The sequence below is a fragment of the Amblyraja radiata genome, chromosome 1 (assembly GCF_010909765.2).
Source record: "Amblyraja radiata isolate CabotCenter1 chromosome 1, sAmbRad1.1.pri, whole genome shotgun sequence".
Taxonomy (NCBI): domain Eukaryota; kingdom Metazoa; phylum Chordata; class Chondrichthyes; order Rajiformes; family Rajidae; genus Amblyraja; species Amblyraja radiata.
The window spans coordinates 7300405-7324368 of NC_045956.1; the positions used below are offsets into that span (position 1 = coordinate 7300405).

The following is a 23964-nucleotide window of genomic DNA, read 5'->3' on the forward strand; positions in this document are numbered from 1 at the left end:
TTCGTCAGAATTTCCTGTGGCGGTCAGCAAAATAAGCGGGCCCCCTTTACCGCGGCAAGAAATACAAGTCATTAGTTCAATGGCCTAGGTTTAAATCTTGTTGTCCATGGAAAGAAAAAGAAATTGCATCAACACAAAATATTTGTCACAGTCGCTGGATAATCTTGGCATAATAAAATCATGTGTAAAGTTCAGTATAAGGGCAATGACTATTATTATTAATTTCTCTCTAATATGCAACATATAAACCTGAAGTCACCAGTCAAATCCTACCTCAATCTATTCTTCTGACTTGGTGGTAAAACATCTATCCATAAAGTAGTGGATTCTTCTTCATTTCTACATAATGAGCTGTGAATATGCAGTGATATCAATGGGTTATAACTGCTAAGGACTTTTTTAAATGGCTTTAAAGCAACTTGTAACGTAAAACAGTACCTGTCTCAGTATATTTACCAAGTATTGTGCGGTGGTGTTAAATATTTTTCTCTTCCATTTAGGATGACCTTTCCTGCTTTGTAGATGAACTGTGCAAATTGATGAACACTTCCATAAAGAAGAACTTCCATAAAACAATCCATAGACTGCGGAGAAAAGCAAAATACCTCAACATTATTAATGTAAGTTCAAGAATGTTTCAGTCATTATTAATAAGATCTGGAATAATGCCCAGTTACCAAATGCTGGGATTTTTACCATTTCCTCTCGATAATCTTCCAAAACAAACTTCAGTGTTGAGAAAGCCTTGGTTTGATTAGATGGAAGAATCCCACCAACGCTTTGAGAATTGATCAACTATGGAAATATTCTGATTAAACTCTAAAGCTGCCCCCGTGCAAATTCATTGGCTCTCACCAACTCTAAATAAATATTGCACATTGGCTTGGATAGTTTTTTTTCTGGTTTAAGAGAACAGCACAAGACCATGCAGCAACTTTGTTTAAAAAAAATCATGTTACAAATGTCTATGACTATGCGTCATTTTAAGCTCCTTATCAGCATTTTCCAATACGTTTCCAAAATTTTGAAACATTTTCTTTCCAATACGTCTTCTTTCAAAATTGTCTAAAATGTCCTGCTCCAACATGTGTCAAATAGTTTCTTGTGCTTTTAAAATAACGTTCTCAATTTTGACTCTCTTCCCACTCACAAGTAAAACAAGTATATATTGTTGTATCTCTTCCCTGTAAATAAAACAGTATTTTACATAGTTTAACTCTTGTTAAAAACATTTTGCTTTAAATGCATTAAAAACTCATACAAAGCCTTCACATCTCTTCTGTTTAATTTCACCAGGGCAACTGCACTGTGCATGATAATCAAACAAGGAACACCATGGCATTTCTGGACAGAATGTTGACACTTTTACAGCAAAAGTTCAGACAACAGGTAAGGTTAAGAGCTACAGTAACTTATCGATTCCTCTGCATTTACTCAGCATTACAACTCCTTCATTGGAAACGGCGTTTCCCTTTCACCTGACTAGTCTGAAGAAAGGTCTTGACCCGAAACATACCCATTCCTTCTCTCCGGAGATGCTGCCTACTCCCACTGAGTTACTCGAACATTTTCTGCCTATCTAACTGTTAAAGATAATTTGACTAAGATTTTCTAATATAAAGTATAATGTGCTGATGAATCTGACTCCTTAAACAACCCAAATACCTATCAACACCAGATAGGCAACCAACAATTTCAGCTTATTTTAGGAAAGTAAATAAATGAGAAATTTTAGCTGTTTGGGAGGAAATAAGGGATTTAACATCTTATTTACATTACATTTAGCATATTATTCATCTGAGGATATAGTATAACATATGCCAGACTCAAAATTCTACAGCACATGTTATTTGAACAATTTAAATTTGTGTGTTGAGCCAAATATCTAGTAAAATGTTTTGTTATTCCCACTGAGAATAATTTTCCTTTGAAACATAGACACATAGAAAATCGGCCATAGGCAGGAGTAGGCCATTCGGCCCTTCGAACTTGCACCGCCATTCAATATGATCATGGCTGATCATCCAACTCGGTATCCTGTACCTGCCTTCTCTCCATACCCCCTGATCCCTTTAGCCACAAGGGCCACATCTAACTCCCTCTTAAATATAGCCAATGAACTGGCCTCAACTACCTTCTGTGGCAGAGAGTTCCAGAGATTCACCACTCTCTGTGTAAAAAATGTTTTTCTCATCTAGGTCCTAAAAGACTTCCCCCTTATCCTTAAACTGTGACCCCTTGTTCTGGACTTCCCCAACATCGGGAACTATCTTCCTGCATCTAGCCTGTCCAACCCCCTAAGAATTTTATAAGTTTCTATAAGATCCCCCCTCAATCTTGTAAATTCTAGCGAGTACAAGCGAGTTACTGATTAGAACAGCATTTAGTCTTTGTTCTTTGGGGAAACAAGTAATGTTTCAATGTTGTCTTTTGCAATTGCAGACAAACATTTAAATATAGCTATTGTAATTTATGTCATGTTTATAATATTTTTTGTTATCTTTTACAGTGATATATCAGACACCAGACACTTCAAAATCAATTATGGATTATGGAAATTTTAAGCCATTGTGATCTATTCCAAAAGGATGGATTTTTAAAAAATATTTCAGAGTATGAATAATTAATATATATTATTATTTATTGTTTATGTCGATGGGAACTCTTTTCACTGAAAAACACATCTGAAAACAGTTTAATGTAAATATTACTTACTGTCCAATTATGCATTTAAAGAATGAATGCATTGGAACAACAAAATGTTTTGGAGCAGATATCATATATCCATATGTTTTTCGGACATTATATGTCTTGAATATTAATCTGATTTATCCTAGATCATTGTTCACAGAGTTACACAAATTGGATTTTTTTCATTTCTGTTTATTATGCCAAGAACCTGTGGGCTCCAACACGTCCCATTTAACAGGTGACGTGAAAATGACTCCATCCAATTTGTTGCTCTGGGTAAACTAAGAGGCTTCAACTAGAGGCAGCGATCTGATTTAAAGTCGTTCTTCAAGAGAACATCAGTAAGAGCTCCAAATGAAAATCAGAAACAAATTTCATATTTAAAGCATTCATGACCATTCATATCTAAAATTTGGATGTGCCAAATACAAAAAAAAATATTTAATACATTTTAAGTTCTCAATATCTTTGTTAACCACTCGCCAAACACTAGTCTCTCAATAGAAATTAATAATTTATTCTTTGCTATAAGCAAGTAAGCATTGCTGCTCGGGTAAACAGAAATGATAATCATGGCTATGTACAGGTACATTCTAGACTATCTTTGCGGGTAGGGACACATTCATTCTCTCTACCATGAATTGTGTTGCTAATTCCTAACTGCTCGAAGGAGGGAGTGAGGAAAAGCATTCGATATTTTGGGGTAATATTTCAAAAATCTTCTTTGCATTATCCATTAATATTTAAAGGGAAACAATGAGCTAACGGTGATTAAAAATCTTTTTACAATATTTTCAGAATTTTTTTTAGTTACCATACCGATTCCCTCTAATACCGTAGGTAAAGAAGTAAGATGTCTCCTATCTCTGAGACTAAGCAACTTGTTTTTGAAGTACCCACCTCATTCTATATTAATACTTTTCCAATGTTTAAGATTGGCATTGTCAAATTTTTTGCTCATTTTCCATCAGTCAACTGTAATAACTCAATACAACACCCCAAACCAAAAATCCCCTGTAACATCGTACGAAGGTGGAGGTGATAGTTTAGTTTCCTGTGATCTTTGCACCCTTTTACTAAAATAAGCCTGTTATGACAATTCATATTGTAATATGCCATGTTATTTAAACTATCGTGTTAAAATGCAATTCTAATCATTGACGACCAATGCAAGTTCAAGTTCAAGTGAGTTTATTGTCATGTGTCCCTGTATAGGACAATGAAATTCTTGCTTTGCTTAAGCACAAAGCTTAAGCATTGGTTCAACCAGCCACTGGGGACCAAATGTCTCATCTCAACTTGTAGCAAGAAATCAGGGCTACACTTATTGGGTGAAGCACCCATCAGCACCAACATAGAAAGTTATTTTTTAATTAGCCGGTCCGTTTTTAACAGATTTTAATATTCATTAATAGATTAAAACAGCAGCACATTACAGCTGCAGGTTTACTCTCCTGTCCCTGTACTTGGTCAATCTCACCCATTCCTGGCCTGGGGTATGGATTCCAATCAGGGAGACCTTCCCGCTAGACGAGCAGAAAAATGGAGGCAGGTGGGCACTGGTTCCACTGCACTGTGGTAGAGCCAATTGCCATCAACTCTCTTAGTTTGCAGAGTGGCCCGCTGCTCATCCCAATTCGTGCCTTGCCTCATCTACTGCATTTGGTTGTTGCATTTCTCACACTCCACCTCCGCTTCCAGCGGGAGCAAGTCCATACATAACATCTCCATACCCTCATCAGTCTAGATGTCAAATTAAGATAGGGATAATATAACCAAGCAAATTTGTTAAATAATTGTGAATTAATAAATTATTCAAGTAAAATATGTAACGGATAAAAAGCCATTGAAACTTAACGATGATGAATTTACAAGAGCTTTTGTTTACAAGTGATGGAAACTGTCTTTTAAAATTCTCATTAAGACATTGCATTATGTTATTACACGATTGTCAGATACAGCTTTGGCATGCATTCTGGAATAAGCTATGTGAAATATAGCCTGTCTTTCTATGTAAAAAATAGCTTTACATTTATTTGCCATATTTAATATTAATTATTTAAATATAGCTCAACTGAGCCAGTTTGTTACGGAAAATGTATTTTTAATTTCATAAATAAAATATTTTGATAAGACATTGGTTATTCAATTTATTTTTAAGTGAATGGTTGTATTGGCTGCAAACCGACGTCACCTTCGATTTTCCAGCATCTGCGGTTCCTTCTTAAACACCATAAACAGTGCTAACTCCCATCTGACAAGATTACATAGGTGATTTCTACTCTCTCCTCCAAGGGCATTGCACACCATCTGAGTTTTTCCATATAGTATTTATTGCCCATCCCTAACCAACCTTGAGAAGTAAGACAGAATAAGGGCACAATTCGGCCATTCCATCCATCATCTACACCGCCATTCAATCATGGCTGATCTATTTTTCCCTTTCAACCCATTCACCTGCCTTCTCCCCTTAACCTTTGATGCCCTTACAAATCAAGAATTTATCAATCTCTTCTTTAAAAATACTCAACGTCTTGCTCTCCACAACTATCTGTGGCAATGAATTCCACAGATTCACTACCTTCTAGCTAAAGAAATTCCTCCTCATCTCCATTGCAAAGATACGTTGTATATTTTCTGAGTTAGCCCTCTGGTTCTAGGCTCTCCCATTACTGGGAACATCTGTTCCATATCCACTCTATCAACACTTTCATTATCTGGTAAGTATCCTTCTAGAACCATTGCAATTCCTTTGTTGAGGATATTCCCACAGTCTGATTGAGCAAAGATTCCAAGATTTAGACACAGCAATTATGACGAAACTGTAATATTTTTTGGTGTTTGATTTGGAGGGTGTCCTGCAGGAGGTGGTGTTGGCACACACTTCCTGCCTTCCAGTGTCGTAGAGATTGGCCAAATGCAAATTGGAGGAACAGCACCTCATATTTTGCTTGGGCAGCTTACAACCCAGCGGTATGAATATTGATTTCTCTAATAACTTCAAGTAACCCTTGCATTCCCTCTCTCTCCATCCCTCCCCCTAGTAATTGTACTAGCTTCAAAATCGTCTTGTTGAGTCTGTAACTTGTCTTCAGCTAGCCCACAGTTAATAGTGGCCTGTTTCTTTTAAAATCTTTACATTTTTGCATATCTTTCATTCATTAGTTCTATATTTCTCTAGACCACTGTCTGTATCTCTCATTTCCCTTTCCCCTGACTCTCAGTCTGAAGAAGGGTCTCGACCCGAAATGTCACCTACTCCTTCTCTCCGGAGATGCTGCCTGAACCGCTGAGTTGGCCCAGCTTTTTTTGTGTCTATCTTGCAGATTTGACTATTTCCAGCAGAGTAAATGACAAAAATAAAATGTGTCGATGGCACACTGTGCAGCTTCAGAATATCATTGTTGGAGAAACTGTACTAGGGGACTCGGCTCGACAACCAAATGGACATGGTTCTGAATAGAGTTGATATTCTTCATTGTTATTGAAACTGTACTCATCCAGACAAGTAGATACTCTTGTCCTGCATCTCGTGGCTAGTAAAAAAACTTTGAGGCATCTGGTGGTGAAACACCTACCACACACCCATTTGACTTGACTCAAACTTGGATTGTCTTCTCTGGAGCTTCAGAGGACGAGGTGAGACCTGATAGTAGTATATAAAATTATGAGAGGTATTGATAGGGTAGATACTCAGAACCTTTTTTTCCCCAGGGTTAAAATGTCAAAGACATAGTGGTGGAGGTAGATACCACAGTGACATTTAGGAGACATTTAGATGGATATGTAGAGAATGGAGGGATATGGATTACGTGCAGGCAGAATAGAATCTAGATTAGTTTAATTTGGCATCATGTTCGGCACAGATATTGCGGGCTGAAGGGCCAGCTCCTGTGCTGTGCTGTTGTATGTTCTAGGTTCCATGACTCGCTCTGATAGCCACAGTGTTCATGTAGCAGATACCACTGAGTAAACAGGAGCAATAACTCAATAAATTTCAAGTAATCAAAAAGATATTAAACATATAGACAGTTAGATAGACCTCTCGGGGCTAGATATGGGGAGAAGGCAGGCACGGGTTATTGATAGGGGACGATCAGCCATGATCACAATGAATGATCGGCTTGAAGGGCCGAATGGCCTCCTCCTGCACCTATTTTCTATGTTTCTATGTTTCTATGTTTCTATATTGGAATGAAGAAGTGACAAATCCACAAGACAAGTTGGTTACCAACCCATGGTCTTAAAGGGAGCCCAAAACTGAAATCTTCCAAAATTCTCTCAAAAGGGGAAGTACAACGGGATCTGGGGGTCCTTGTACATCAGTCTAGGAAAGTAAGCATGCAGGTACAGCAGGCAGTGAAGAAAGCGAATGGCATGTTGGCCTTTATAACAAGAGGAATCGAATATAGGAGCAAAGAGGTCCTTCTGCAGTTGTACAGAGCCCTAGTGAGACCACACCTGGAGTATTGTGTGCAGTTTTGGTCCCCTAATTTGAGGAAGGACATTCTTGCTATTGAGGGAGTGCAGCGTAGGTTTACCAGGTTAATTCCCGGGATGGTGGGACTGTCATATGCTGAGAGAATGGGGCAGCTGAGCTTGTACACTCTGGAATTTCGAAGGATGAGAGGATATCATTGAAACATATAAGATTGTTAAGGGCTTGGACACACCAGAGGCAGGAAACATGTTCCCGATGTCCAGAACCAGGGGCCACAGTTTAAGAAATAGGAGTAAGCCATTTAGAACGGAGACGAGGAAACACTTTTTCTCACAGAGAGTGGTGAGTCTGTGGAATTCTCTGCCTCAGAGGGTGGTGGAGGCAGGTTCTCTGGATGCTTTCAAGAGAGAGCTAGATAGGGCTCTTAAAAATAGCAGAGTCAGGGGATATGGGGAGAAGACAGGAACGGGGTACTGATTGGGGATGATCAGCCATGATCACATTGAATGGCGGTGCTGGCTCGAAGGGCCAAATGGCCTACTCCTGCACCTATTGTCTATTGTCTATTGTCTATATTGACAGCTGATCCTCGAGAATAAAAATGTGTGTGCACGTCATTTCAGAAAGTTGGGGAAATCAAGGAATTATATCGATGTCAGGCTATCATTCATGACAGCAAACTAGTAGAATTTATACTTAGGAGTAGGATGACCATGTAATTTTTTATTCATCAGAGTTACCATGGAAGATTTATAAAGGTTATGCTTTAAAAACCTGAATGATTTCTTTAAAGGGAAGCCAAAGTCAATCTACTGGGGCATAACTGTGAATTTTATTTACATGAAACTTTAAAAGATTTAACCATATAACCATATAACAATTACAGCACGGAAACAGGCCATCTCGGCCCTTCTAGTCCGTGCCGAACACTTTTTTCCCCCTAGTCCCATCTATCTGCACTCAGACCATAACCCTCCATCCCTTTCCCGTTCATATACCTATCCAATTTATTTTTAAATGATAAAATCGAACCTGCCTCCACCACTTCCATTGGAAGTTCATTCCACACAGCTACCACTCTCTGAGTAAACATAGAAACAAATAGGTGCAGGAGTAGGCCATTCGGCCCTTCGAGCCTGCACCGCCATTCGATATGATCATGGCTGATCATCCAACTCAGTATCCCATCCCTGCCTTCTCTCCATACCCCCTGATCCCTTTAGCCACAAGGGCCACATCTAACTCCCTCTTAAATATAGCCAATGAACTGGCCTCAACTACCTTTTGTGTCAGAGAATTCCACAGATTCACCACTCTCTGTGTAAAAAATGATTTTCTCATCTCGGTCCTAAAAGACTTCCCTCTTATCCTTAAACTGCGACCCCTAGTTCTGGACTTCCCCAACATCGGGAATAATCTTCCTGCATCTAGCCTGTCCAACCCCTTAAGAATTTTGTAAGTTTGTAAATTTTGTAAATTTTGTAAAGAAGTTCCCCCTCATGTTACCCCTAAACTTCTGTCCCTTAATTCTGAAGTCATGTCCTCTTGTTTGAATCTTCCCTACTCTCAATGGGAAAAGCTTATCCACATCAACTCTGTCTATCCCTCTCATCATTTTAAAGACCTCTATCAAGTCCCCCCTTAACCTTCTGCGCTCCAAAGAATAAAGACCTAACTTGTTCAACCTTTCTCTGTAACTTAGTTGCTGAAACCCAGGCAACATTCTAGTAAATCTCCTCTGTACTCTCTCTATTTGATGTAGTCCCTGTCATTACAGATTGTCAGCAAAGGTTGAAGGTCATGTAGCTCAAGGAAAAGTCCTGGAAACAGGCTGAGTGTCAGAGGGCAAATGATTAAGGTTGAGCAGAAAAAGAGCAGTGGTATCCTCAGAAGCTGTATCAAGGCTACAGTCTGTTCTGTGCCTTCTCATTCCTCTAGTTTCCCTCCCCCTGGCTCTCAGTCTGAAGAAGGGTTTTGACCCGAAATGTCACCCATTCCTTTCCTCCACAGATGCTAAGTTATTCCAGCATTTTGTGTCAACTATTCACTATATTTGCCAATAATGCCTATCAAAGGAAGAATTAAAAGCACTGTAGTTGGAAATATTAATTACAACAATAAATTAACAGATTAATCAAATCATCAAAACTGTAGTGGACAGATCACACCTTTGACCTATCTGAGGTCATCCACTTTGAACCTATGAAAGAAAAGACAGTCCTTTCTTAATATGATCCAAAAAGACATGATAGGATCCATACAGACAGATGGCACAATGGGCTAAGTGTTCGGCTGGCGACCGGAAGGTAGCCGGTTCGAATCCCGCTTGGAGTGCATACTGTCGTTGTGTCCTTGGGCAAGACACTTCACCCACCTTTGCCTGTGTGTGAATGTGTGTGAGTGATTGGTGGTGGTCGGAGGGGCCGTAGGCGCAGATTGGCAGCCACGCTTCCGTCAGTCTGCCCCAGGGCAGCTGTGGCTACAGAAGTAGCTTACCACCACCGAGTGTGACTGAGGAATGTATGAATAATGCGATGTAAAGCGCCTTGAGTATTCTAGAAAGGCGCTATATAAATCCCATCCATTATTATTATTATATATTGATTGCTAAAATGTAAAGCACAGGTACAGAAAACGATCAAAGAGGTAAACTGCATTTGATGTCTCCATATTGTACACTGACAATGAAAGTTGAATCTGAATCTGCAACAATTTCAGATGTCAGCGAAGCATCACTCCCTGACGAGCTCAATGCGTTTTACGCACGCTTTGATAGGGAGAATACTGATGTGCCTTCCCGAATCCCCATTCGCCGTGCTGGTATTTCAGTCACAGTCACAGAGTCCAAAGTCAGAAGGTGAACCTTCGGAAAGCGCCTGGACCTGATGGTGTACCCGGTCATGTTCTAAAAACCTGTGCGGACCAACTGGCTGGAGTTTTTACGGATATTTTCAACCTCCCACTGCTGACGTCTGAGATTGCCACCTGCTTTAAAAGGGCATCAATAATACCGGTGCCCAAGAAGAGTAAGGTGACGTGCTTCAATGACTGTCGACCGGTGGCACTAAAGTCGGTGGTGATGAAGTGCTTTGAGAGGTTGATTATGGCGCATATCAACTCCTACCTCGAGAAGAATCTCGACCAACTACAGTTCGCTTACCGCCATAACAGATCAACGGTGGATGCGATCTCACTGGATCTCCACTCCGCTCTGGACCACTTGGACAACAAAAACTCATATGTCAGGCTGTTATTCATTGACTACAGCTCGGCATTTAACACAAGCATCCCCTCCAAGCTGGTTACCAAACTCGCAGAACTGGGTCTCTGCACATCCCTCTGCAATTGGATCCTCGACTTCCTCATCCACAGACCACAGTCTGTCCGTATTGGTGGAAATGTGTCATCCTCGATAACAATCCGCACGGGAGCACCTCAAGGCTGCGTGGTCAGCCCTCTGCTGTACTCACTCTATACTCATGACTGCGTAGCCAGACATAGTGCGAACTCCATCAAGTTTGCCGACTGCACCACTGTTGTGGGACGAATCACTGATGGGGACGAGTCAGAATATAGAAGTGAGATCAACCGTTTGACAAAATGGTGCCAGCACAATAGCCTGGCCCTCAACACCAGCAAAACCAAGGAACTGATTGTGGACTTTGGAAGGGGTAGGATAGGGGCCCACAATCCCATTTATATCGACGGGACGATGGTGAAAAGGGTCAAGAACTTCAAATTCCTGGGTGTGCACATTTCCGAAGATCTTTCCTGGTCCCAGCACACTGATGCAATTATAAAGAAAGCACATCAGCGGTTCTACTTCCTGAGAAGACTACAGAGAGTCGGTTTGTCAAAGAAGACTCTCTCGAACATCTACAGGTGCACAGTAGAGAGCATGCTGACTGGTTGCATTGTGGCTTGGTTCAGCAACTTGAGCGCCCTGGAGATGAAAAGAATGGAGAAAGTTGTGACCACTGCCCAGTCCATCATCGGCTCTGACCTCCCCACCATCGAAGGGATCTATTGCAACCAACATCATCAAGGACCCACACCATCCTGGCCACGCACTCATCTCTCCGCTATCATCGGGCAGAAGGTACAGGAGCCTGAAATCTGTTACATCCAGGTTCAGGAACAGCTACTTCCCCACAGCCATCAGGCTATTAAACTCTCCAACAAACAGATTCTGAACTGTAACAGCCTATTGCACTTTATCTGTTTATTTATGTGTATATTGAACTGAACTGTTGTGTATTTTTGCTTACAATGTTCTGTTGTGCTGCAGCAAGCAAGAATTTCATTGTCCTATCTGGGACACGTGACAATAAACTCGCTTGACTTGACTTGACTTATTCAATGGCAGTAAAAACCAAAGATCCTATAGCGGAGCAAGATAGACCACTCCTGCAAAATGCAATGGGCTGACGTGTAGTACAGAACGGAACGGAACGTGGGCCTTTTTTTCATCCATTTCCGTAACCGGACCCCACCCGACCCGACCCGTGGTGTAATCAACGTTGTAGGGAAACAGTTTGTGTTAATAAATTTAAATTCTGAAAATGAGGAGAAGATTTTTACCAAATAACTTTTATTTTTACGAGGATGTTTCTGTAACCGGCTTCTGTAACCGACGGAAGCCGGTTACGGAAATGGGGCCTATAATTACCCATGGATCTGCCCTTGACCGTACTACGTCTTTTTCGTCGAATGGACTAACTTGCTCGCTATAGGATCTTTGGTAAAAACAATGAATTAATCGTTGGCTTCTGAAAATGGAGTTTGTGAGACTACCTGTCAGTTTTCATTGGTAGGTTGGCCGCGGAGAGAGGTAGCAGCGTGAAATTCATGGCTGTTAACATCTCTGATCACAGCACAGAGTTGCAATCACAAAGGAGGCATAAGAGTGCCTCTACCTTCTTAGAAGTTTTAAGAAATCCAACACTTACTCGAACAATCATCCACTGTTGCACTGTGGAAAGTATCCTGACTGGTTGTATCATGGGTTGCAATGGAAATCCCAATGCAGAGGTACACAAGAGGCTGCAGAAAGTGGTGGACTCGGCTTGGCCACAGTCCTGCCCACCTTTGAAAACGTTTCCATAAAGTTCTGCCTCAAGAAGATGGCATCTATCGTCAACGATCCCTATCATCTGGACCATCCCCATTTCTTGCTGCCACTGACAGAAGCTTGAAGTCACACATGTCCAGGTTCAAGAACAGCTACTTCCCAGCATCTCCATTGGTTAAGAATAGAACTGGGGGGTGCCTAAAATTTGGAGGTGGGGCTTTATGAAGGAAACACACACATCCTTAAGGGCCTGTCGCACTTAGGCTATTTTTAGGCGAGTGTTGGCGACTGTCAGAGTCGTAGCGGGTCGCCAAAAAAACGGCGACTGGACGCCTCTTTGACATAAAATTTGAAATAGAATCATTACTTTAACAAGAAAAAAAAACGAATTCAGCACTGGCGACAACCTACTTTAACCTGGCGACAACTACGACAGCACCAACGTCAGGAGAAGTCAAGTCAAGCTACGCTCATTGGCGTCAAACCCACTGTCACCGACTGTCTCCGAAAATGTTTCAACGTTGAAAATCCAGCGGCGACCAGAAAGACGCTACGACTCTTTGGGCGACTGAGGAGACTACTCACGACCATACAGGCGACACCCCGGCGACATGTGGCGGCAGCCTAGTCACCTGTTGTCGCCTAAAAAATCGCCTAAGTGGGACAGGCCCTTTAGGGTGGGAAAAATATGAAATTCTGTTCTGCAGTAGGTAATTAATGCTAAGCCAAATTTAATTTAGAGAGGAGAGATCTGATAGAATATATGATATTTTGCCAGGCTTGACAGGTTAGATGCAGGAAGGATATTTCCTCCAAACAGGAAGTCTGAAACCAGAGTCAAAACCTTACGGTAAATATAAATATCTCTCACTATCATCATGCTGTTTTTCCCTTGCATAATTATCTATGGGATGGAATTAAAATGGGGAATAGTATTTATATTTGCAATTGAGATTATATTTTAGGACCGAGATGAGGAAAACTTTTTTTAAACACAGAGAGTGGTGAATCGCTGGGATTCTCTCCCGCGGAAGGTAGTTGAGGCCAGTTCATTGGCTATATTTAAGAGGGAGTTAGATGTGGCCCTTGTGGCTAAAGGGATCAGGGGGTATGGAGAGAAGGCAGGTACAGGATGCTGAGTTGGATGATCAGCCATGATCATATTGAATGGCGGTGCAGGCTCGAAGGGCCGAATGGCCTACTCCTGCACCTATTTTCTATGTTTCTATGTTTCTATGTTAACTCCTAATCTTCCATAACTTGCCTTTTCTGAGCCTCTGCCATTGTTTAATGTTTAAAATGCACTATCTTCTAAATTAGCATCTCTCCTACAATTTTTTGTTGTATTCATGTTTGTCACTTTCATATAATTGATATTATATGAAAGTGACAAACATGAATACATCAAAAGATTTCAGATGCTAATTTAGAAGATTATAGTGCACGTCTGGGTAGATGCTTTTATGGTTGGATATTTTCACCCCAACATTTTGTCTCGATATAGAGATATACAGGCATAATTTTGCTGTAAATGAACCTCTGAGCTATATTAAATCCCAAAGGCCAAGACTGCCATGGAAGTGGCAGGTTTGGCTTCAGTCTCAGAAATTGTGATTGTCGCAAGGATGTGTTAATATCTAATTTATTTGAGTAATTACCTATTTATCAACTCTTGGGAATATCAGTAAGAATTGATGGAAGGTGGACACAAGCTCCTTCAATCCATTTTTACATGACAGTAACTAAGAACATTGAACTACTTTAAGCTATTTATCATTGAGGTGGTCTTCTTCTCTTCGGCACTCCTATGGAGTCAAGGATAATGTGGCCAATTTTGAGACAAATGTGGGACTCGTCGAATCTGCCACAGTGGTCCCTCTTCAATGCTTTGAGGTCCTTTATGTGCAGAACAAGGGGTCACAGTTTAAGGATAAGGGGGAAAGTCTTTTCGAACCGAGGTGAGGAAAACATTTTTCACACAGAGAGTGGTGAATCTGTGGAATTCTCTGCCACAGAAGGTAGTTGTGGCCAGTTCATTGGCTATATTTAAGAGGGAGTTAGATGTGGCCCTTGTGGCTAAAGAGATCAGGGGGTATGGAGAGAAGGCAGGTACAGGATACTGAGTTGGATGATCAGCCATGATCATATTGAGTGGCGGTGCTGGCTCGAAGGGCCGAATGGCCTACTCCTGCACCTATTTTCCATGTTTCTATCTTTCTATGTAAACTCACAGACAGGAAATACTACTGCTAATGGTCTATGAGCTTGACCCCAGATCTGAGGGCGATGTTAATTTCACTAAACGCTGCTGAATCCATGCTGTTATTTCCGGCAATCTAACCACACACACAATAGCAACAACAGAAATAAATGTTGCACTGATAAAATCAATGTTAATGGTCCCAAACACTTCGCAACAAAGGAGCTTTACAGTCATCATCTCAATGATAATCTGAAGCCTCTAGATCACAGCAGCAATAGAGTCTACACCATAATTATCACCTGAGAAGAGATTTTTAGTCTATTTGGGAGAAAATGCCAGGATTAATTAAGTGAGAATAATCAGGGAATATAAATGTGCTAATTAACTATGAACACATGGCATTCGTAGATTTTAATCTCCATTACACCTCAGGACAAAAAAAAAACAGCTTTTCAGGCCAAATTCTCACCAGAAAGTAATCTTATCTAAATATCGTTTCACTGGTCGAAAACCCACAGGGCATTCAGCAAGCAGCCGATAATCACAGTTTGGATTCTTCCACACTGTCAAAATTGTCTCCCTATCCAAACAGCTGCTTAGGGCCAAAAATTAGCTTGCTAAAGAGAGCAAGCCAAGAAGTATCAACAAATATACTAGCTAGACAAAAGCACTGGAGAAACTCAGCGGGTGAGGCAGCATCTATGGAGCGAAGGAAATAGGCAACGTTTTGGGTCGAGACCCTTCTTCAGACTAACGTTTCGGGTCTCGATGCCTATTTCCTTCGCTCCATAGATGCTGCCTCACCCGTTGAGTTTCTCCAGCTTTTTTGTCTACCTTCGATTTTCCAGCATCTGCAGTTCCTTCTTAAACAAATATACTAGGATTGTTCTATCCTTCTGACCAGCAGAGCATCCTTCTCAACAAGGGCTTCCCTCAGAACTTCATTTCCATTCTCCATCTGCAAAGTGCTAAGATGCAAGCCATGATTCTCATAAACCTCTGCGAACCAACCTCCCTTCCGTTGAATCCATCTACACTTCACACTGCCTCGGCATGGCCTCCTACATAATAAGGGATGAGTCTCACTCTTGGCACTTCCTCCTCTTCCCTCTCCCATCAGGCAAGAGGTACAGAAGTGTGAAAATGCTTTTCACACTGCAGATTCAAGGACAGTTTCTTCCTAGAGGGAACTGATCAAGCATTTTAAACATCCTATCAAATAGAGAGCAGCCCTGAGCTACCATCTACCACATTGGAAACCCGTGGATTATATTTAATTGGGCTTGACTGAACTTTATCTCGCACTAAACGTTTTCCCTTTATCTTGTACCTGTAGAGCTTGATTGTAATCATGTATAGTCTTTCTGCTGACTGGCAAGTACACATCTAAAGCTCTTCCTGTTAGCTAGTTTAGTGCAAAGATCCTATAGCGAGCAAGATAGTCCACTCGACGAAAAAGACGTAGTACGGTCATGGGCAGATTCATGGGTAATTTAAAGCCCCATATCCGTAACCGGCTTCCATCTCCGCACCCAAGATCCCATAGGATACTAGTGCGGAGACGGAAGCCGGTCACGGAAACATCCTCGTAAAAATAAGTTATTTGGGAAAAATCTTCTCCTCATTTTCAGAATTTTAATTCATTAACACAAACTGTTCCCCTGCAATGTTGATTACACTGCGAGTCGGGTCGGGTTACAGAAATGGATGAAAAAAAGGCCCATGTTCTGTTCCGTTGCGTACTACACGTTAGCCCATTGCATTTAGCAGGAGTGGTCTATTTTGCTCCACTGTGGGATCTTTGGTTTAGTGTATTGGTACATTATTGGGGAGATGCAACGAGACCTGGGTGTCATGGTACACCAGTCATTAAAAGTAGGCATGCAGGTGCAGCAGACAGTGAAGAAAGCGAATGGTATGTTAGCATACATAGCCAAAGGATATGAGTATAGCAGCAGGGAGGTTCTACTGCAGTTGTACAGGGTCTTGGTGAGACCACACCTGGAGTGTTGCGTACAGTTTTGGTCTCCTAATCTGAGGAAAGACATTCTTGCCATAGAGGGAGTACAGAGAAGGTTCACCAGACTGATTCCTGGGATGTCAGGACTTTTATATGAAGTAAAACTGGATAGACTCGGCTTGTACTCGCTAGAATTTAGAAGATTGAGGGGGGATCTTATAGAAACTTACAAAATTCTTAAGGGGTTGGACAGGCTAGATGCAGGAAGATTGTTCCCGATGTTGGGGAAGTCCAGAACAAGGGGTCACAGTTTAAGGATAAGGGCAAAATCTTTTAGGACCGAGATGAGGAAAACATTTTTCACACAGAGAGTGGTGAATCACTGGAATTCTCTGCCACAGAAGGTAGTTGAGGCCAGTTCATTGGCTATATTTAAGAGGGAGTTAGATGTGGCCCTTGTGGCTAAAGGGATCAGGGGGTATGGAGAGAAGGCAGGTACAGGATACTGAATTGGATGATCAGCCATGATCATATTGAATGGCAGTGCAGGCTCGATGGGCCGAATGGCCTACTCCTGCACCTATTTTCTATGTTTCTATGTTTACATGTGATAATAAACAAAGCTAAATAACGAACTGGTGCACCATAAATCTAGTGTGGACCGGGATACAAACCTCAACTCTCTTTTACATATCAGTGGGCCTTTCAGTTGCTCACCGTATCATTCTATGACTCTATTAAGAAACAGTTAGACAGGTACATGGATAGGACAGGTTTGGAGGGATATGGACCAAACTTGGGCAGATGGGATTAGTGTAGCTGGGACATTGTTGGCCGGTGTGGGCGAGTTGGGCCGAAGGGCCTGTTTCCACACTGTATCACTCTATGGCTCTATAAGAGGCAGAAGTTAACAGAATTAAGAATTTTGATCCCTCTCGTTGTAGATGGTATATAACCTTCTGATATTTGAATAGGTAAATTTAAATTGTGTAAACCTCCAATTGAATAGATAAATGCTATCTATGGGAATTGTAGCAGAAAAGTAATATAGTAATGGCATCTCAGAGACAAAAGGTGTTATTGTTATTTCAAGGTACCCAGTGAGGAGGCCACCACAATACAGAGACAAACTGAGCACAAGGTATGGACATGCAGTGTACAAGGGACAGTTGAGAAAACATTACAACTGTCCACTATACGTTGACAGCTTGCCAGCAAGTCTGGCATATCATTGAGTCATAGTCATAGAGTCATAGAGTGATACAACGTGGAAACAGGCCCTTCAGCCCACTTGCCCACACTGGCTAACATGTCCCAGCTACACTAGTCCCACCTGCCCACGTTTGGCTCATATCCCTCCAAACCTGTCCTATCTATGTACCTGTCTAACTGTTTCTTAAATGTTGGGATGGTCCCTGCCTCAACTACCGGTTCTGGCAGCTTGTTCCATACCCCCATCACCCTTTATGTGAAAAAGCTACCCCTCAGATTCTCTTTAAATTTTTTTCCCCCTCACCTTAAATCTATGTCCTCTGGTCCTCAATTCCCCTACTCTGGGCAAGAGACTCTGTGCATCTACCCGACCTATTCCTTTCATGATTTTATACCCCTCTATAAGATCACCCCTCATCCTCCTGAGCCACAAGGAATAGGGTCCCAGCCTACTCGACGTCTGCCTGTAGATCAGACCCTCTATTCCTGGTAATGCCCTCGTAAATCTAATTAATTGTCTTTGCTGAAGCTGAGTAAAAGTTATCCAGAACTTTTGCTACAAGTTGTTCCCCATTTTCTTTATTAAAACATATTACAGCTTGCAAAGGAGAGCAAATGTTTGGTGCAAAAGTAATTGATGCTGGGTTAATATTATATAGGCCGTTCTGTATTACTGTGTATTCCAATAACAGGAATTGGATACAACACATGATGAATTTGAGAAAATTTTCTGCAATAAGCTAGTTCTCTATTTTAATTTTCAATTGGGGACTACAGAATCACTTACAAGTGTCAAACAGCCTTTAGTATTTTTAGCTTGTAGTAACAAAAACAAGCATTGCCGTTGAAAGGTTTTGAGAATCCCGTGTGGAAGTAATTTTATTATTGAGAAAATCTCCGGTCCCTTGCCCCCTTTTCCCCCATTGACATAATAGTCTATATAAAAGGATTCTCTATAACACAGGGTATCTTGGGAACCCAACTATTGTGTTACAGCAGAACTACCTCTATCTGTTATTATACTTTTCCAACCATATTAAAGGAAATGGGGAAAATGTTGGCCAATGAATTTAGACAGTGCATCCATTTCATAACTTGCTCAAGGGTATCCTGAGAAAGTAGCTACATTGTGATTGAAAGCACTTGAAAATAGAATCTGCAAATCATGCTGCAACATAGGGATAATAACCATAGATTCAAAGTGATCTAAGGTGAGTCGAGTTAATGGAAATATGTGTGGATGCACACATTCTCAAAGTGTGTATTTCAATGAAGGGGTCAGAATTCAATCTTTACAGCATCTTAAATCATATCTGCTCAAACCTGTGCTCTCTCTCGGCTCTTTTTAAAACTCAAAATATGACTGGAAATTTTAAAATATTAGCTGCATTTTCATAGAATTGCATTGTTATATCCCCGGGCCTCTCCAATGCTCCACACACATCAACATCTTCCCACGGAGCATTTTGGTTTATAAGAGAAGAATGAACATTGTTTTGTATTAGAAATTTCACCATGAATAGCCATGTATCAAAGCTGCACTGAAGATTCTTTGCTGCTGTGACTTTTCTGCCATTAGTGATTCTCTCTAACTGATTCTCTCTAAATCCACCAAACACACTTGTCCAGCATGGTGTAATGGCCACCCTTTCTAACAGAGAAATGTCCACATTAAACAGTGGTTAAAATGGAGTCTTCGTTATGGCTGCTGCCCTTGGGACAGTAGTTCCGAGTCTCCATTGTTGAGAATTCTTGTGCACTGAACAAAATTGTAATTAACACAGCTGTAATTTATAATTAATGCTGCAACCAGTCTACACTGAGGGCCACTGTCCCTACAAAAGTAATAATAATAATAATACATTTTATTTGTTGGGCGCCTTTCAGACATCTCAAGGACACCTTACATAGATTAACAGGAATATAAACATATAATCAGAGTAAAATAAATAATAAAGACATCACAGAGACACAAACTAAAAACAGAATTCAATCCAAAAACAGAAAATCAAAAACACAATGTGAATGTGAAGAGAGAGAGCAGCGGCAGCTAAAGTGCACCAGCGTCCACTCTCCCTTCACGGCAGCCATCTTGGACAAAGACCAACAGGATTACGTAGAGACAGAAAATCATCCCCCCACAGTGGATACCACTGTGGGGGAAGGCAAAATGTCCAGTCCCCAACCCCAAGTTCACCCAAAGTCAGGCCTATTGAGGCCACCGCAGTTGCCTCTACGGAGGCCCGATGTTCCTGGCCGTTCTCACCGGGTGTTCTTGCCCCGGCATCGGGAGAGTCCTCTCAGCGGCTGGGCCACCTGGAACGGCCGCTTCCAAGCTGTAGACCGCGGCTTCCAGAGCCGACAAGGCCGCGCCGGTTTGGAGCTCCCAGGCTCCCGATGTTGAAATCGGCGCCGCCCGCTCCGCTCCGCAGACCCGCAGCCCGGAGGTGTTGCTCTCGGCGGTCCAGCTCACCGGAGCTCCAGCGTGTCACTCCAGCGCGGCGACCCAGGCAGGGCATCGCCCGCTCCGCTCCACGATAGCGCTCCAGCGCTGTGCCGCCACCGAGGCCGAGGTGCTGGGCGGTCCCCGCCAAGAAACGGCGCTCCAAGCCCGCTGGTAGGCCGCGAGGATGGGTCGACGGGCAGCCCGGAGAAAAAGCTGCCTCACCGACCAGTTAGGGACCTAGAAGTAGAGTTGACACCTACCCCCCACATTAAAAAGTCAATTTCTCCAAACGGACGAGACAGGACTAACTAAAAAAAACTTTTAAAAAAGCGAGTTTAACGGACGGCTGCTGGTTAGCAGCCGTTCCTCCAAGATGGCTCCTCCTCCTCCGCGCGCAAGTAGAACGAACAGCATGCCTGCAGGCAGCAACTAAAGTGTATGAAACTGTAAACAAAACTGCAGGTGCTGGAAATCTGATATAAAAACAGAAAACTAAAGGAGGACTGCTTACCTTTTGAAATGGGCTCGATTCTTCTAGCTCTGATTAATTTGAATAAAAAAACATACGGAGGAAATCCGATTATACATAGTGCTATACGTATGTGGAAACAATTAAAACCCACTCTACAAATTGGGTAATTTATCGCTTTTTCTCCCGATTGCAAATAACTCTTCTTTTAAACCGTCCGTTCTAGATAGAGGATTTGTTCAATGGAAAACCCATGGAATTCAAACGGTGGGGACCTTTACCAAAATGGCATTTTTCTCTCATTTCAGGAACTACGATACGAATACGAGTTACACGCTAATAATTTTTTTATCTGCAACTATGTAAAACTACATACGCAAGACTATAGATTTAGGGGTGCAGAAACCCTTGATGAATGTTTGAATAGACATCCCAACACAAATAAATTAATATCTTATATTTATAATATCCTCTTAGATACTGAGGTTCCGTCTTCAGAATCATATAGACGAGCATGGGAAGACGAGTTGGCTCAACCCATAATAAAAGACACATGGGATGAAAGTTTACAATATAGAAATCACTGTTCGCTAAATGCTAGACACTCCTACAATTCAAAATATTATATAGACTACATTATTCGAAGGCAAATTTAAATAGGATTTTTCCAAATATTTCCCCTCTCGGTGATAGATGTCAATTTCAAGAAGCCAACTTAACGCATACCTTTGTAACTGGTATAAAAACTGGTGGACATTTTTTAAATTATTTCTGAAGTTATCAATATCCAACTGGACCCAGAGGCAAAATTAATAATATTAGGATTATCAGAACATACCACAAACTTTACGATAAGTTTAAGAATACGATAGGTTTTCTCTTTAAGAATAAGGAGTAAGCCATTTAGAACGGAGACGAGGAAACACTTTTTCTCACAGAGAGTGGTGAGTCTGTGCAATTCTCTGCCTCAGAGGGCAGTGGAGGCAGGTTCTCTGGATGCTTTCAAGAGAGAGCTAAATAGGGCTCTTAAAAATAGCGGAGTCAGGGGATATGGGGAGAAGGCAGGAACGGGGTACTGATTGGGGATGATCAGCCATGAATGGCGGTGCTGGCTCGAAGGGCAAAATGGCCTACTCCTGCACCTATTGTCTATTGTCTATAAGTCAGAGACAATTTCTTGATTACAGTCTAATAACTGTGAAAAAATTAATACTAAAAATTTGGAAAAAACCAGCAGCCCCCACAATTAAAATGTGGATTACGGAAATGACTGAGACCTTACATTTGGAAAAAATAAGATTTGTCTTAATTGACAAACCAGAATTTTTTGTTAGAATATGGTCTCCATTTATTGAATTTTTGAAAAAGTAAATTGGTTTAACACAGAATCAGGGGTTGAAACCTGAGTTTGGGACTGGATGAATAGTTACACTCAACATCTCCCGGATCTATCTCCATAATCTTGTTATTGGTAGTTTCCTTCTGCCTCTCCTTTTTTTTTCTTCTCTCTCTATTATTTTCTCTCATCTTTTTCTCCCTTTATCTTGATTCTTTAAAAAAAAACCTGAAGCTATGTAAGAAATCTGTAATTAAATTGTTTCATACTATTATTTGTATACATGCTTCTAATAAATAAATAAATAAATAAATAAGAAAATGGTGGAAACACTGAGTAAGTCAGGCAGCATTTGTTGAAAGAGATATAGAGAGAACATTTCAGGTCACATATCCTGCATTAGATTTAGGACAGAGATAACATTGGAGAGAACAAGAAGCTAACGTGTTCTCTCTTTGCCCACTTCTGATGAAGTGTCTTGGACATACAACATTAACCGTGTATCTCTTTCCACAGATGCTGCCTGACTTGCTGGGTACATCCAGCATTTTAGTTTGGTTTAGTTTAGCATAGTTTAGAAGGTAGCATAGAACAAGGCACTTCAGTCCAACAAGTTCGCATCAATAGATGTTCTCAATGTTGGGTGAGTCCAGAACCAGGGGCCACAGTCTTAGAATAAAGGGCAGGTCATTTAAGATGAAGGTGAGAAAAAACGTTTTCACCCAGAGAGTTGTGAATTTATGGAATTCCCTGCCACAGAGGGCAGTAGAGGCCAAGTCACTGGATGGATTTAAGAGAGAGTTAGATAGAGCTCTAGGGGATAATGGAGTCAAGGGATATGGGGAGAAGGCAGGCACGGGTTATGGATAGGGGACGATCAGCCATGATCACAATGAATGGCGGTGCTGGCTCGAAGGGCCGAATGGCCTCCTCCTGCACCTATTTTCTATGTTTCTATGTTTCTATAACTGTTAATCACCCGTGCTAATAGACAATAGGTGCAGGAGTAGGCCATTCGGTCCTTCGAGCCAACACTGAAGTAACTCAGCGGGCATCTATGGAAAGAAGGAATGGGTGACGTTTCGGGTCGAGACCCTTTTTCTAGTTCTATGTTATCCCATTTTCTCACTCACTCCCTACACTTCAGGAGCATTTTACAGAGGCCTATTAACTTTGAGATGTGCGAGGAAATCAGAGTACCCGGAGGAAACTCACAGAGTCACAGGGAGACCATGCAAATTCCACACAGGCAGCACGCAAGGTCAGGATCAGACCAAGTCTCCAGCACAGTGAGGCAGCAGCTCATTGTGCCTCAGCAGCTAACATGTAATTGACTTCAGTTACAGATTAAACTTTTACATTTTCTAAACATCACTGAAAATATGTCCTGGATTTTTTGCAATAATTAACATTGTGAATATCAAACATTGGCAGTCTGGGCGTACATTTGGAGTTGACTCCAAGCTTTACAATCCATCATTTTAGAGCTCTCCCGATTCACAGTTCTGTACTTGGTCACTAGATGGCGCATCTCACACAGAACAAGATGTTCCTTCAGAGAGATTTTCTATATTAAAGGGGTGTTCCAGGAAGTGTCGCCACCCAGTGGCAGGTTCATGTTCTGGTCAAGACTAGGGTGGTCAGACTTCTGGAGACGTAGTGTTTTGGTCTTGATACCTGATGGGGTTACCGTCCAATGTGGCACTGCCTGACTTTTTGCACACACTGCTTGGTCAGTTGGGATGGCGAGAACATTGCAAAAGTTTGTTTAGTTTCAGCACACAAAAAACGGTGCACGTGTGCAAGTTTCCAATGCATTCAGTAACAGAACGTATGCAGAATTAAGGGCCTGTCCCACTTGCATGCGATTGCATGCATTTGGCGCGACCAAACGGAAGCGGAGTTCACACAAAGTTCGCGCTAAGTACGCGCTAAGTTCGCACGTGACGTCATTTGCGTCATACTTACCAATCAGCTGGGCAGGAGGTGGGCCGACTGAATTTGGGCGTCTCATGGCGTCATGCGGTGACGTCATCACACAACGCTATGCTGGGCGGTGACGTCATCGAGCAAAGCCACGCGCTAGGCGTACGCCGTCAAGACGCTGCGTATGACCACAATGCGCCTGCGTGCCG

The 23964-nt window shown here is 41.7% G+C and overlaps 2 long non-coding RNA genes across 2 annotated transcripts; both read left to right on the forward strand.

Moving 5' to 3' along the window:
• The first annotated feature begins 499 nt into the window (after positions 1–499).
• Positions 500–2606, forward strand: LOC116990898. The gene is made up of 3 exons (XR_004416691.1): positions 500–620; positions 1297–1389; positions 2510–2606. It is a non-coding gene; the product is annotated as an uncharacterized LOC116990898 (long non-coding RNA).
• A 15282-nt stretch (positions 2607–17888) lies between these two features.
• LOC116991319 lies at positions 17889–22848 on the forward strand. Its single transcript, XR_004416818.1, has 3 exons — positions 17889–18067; positions 19744–19750; positions 22834–22848. It is a non-coding gene; the product is annotated as an uncharacterized LOC116991319 (long non-coding RNA).
• Positions 22849–23964: the final 1116 nt, after the last annotated feature.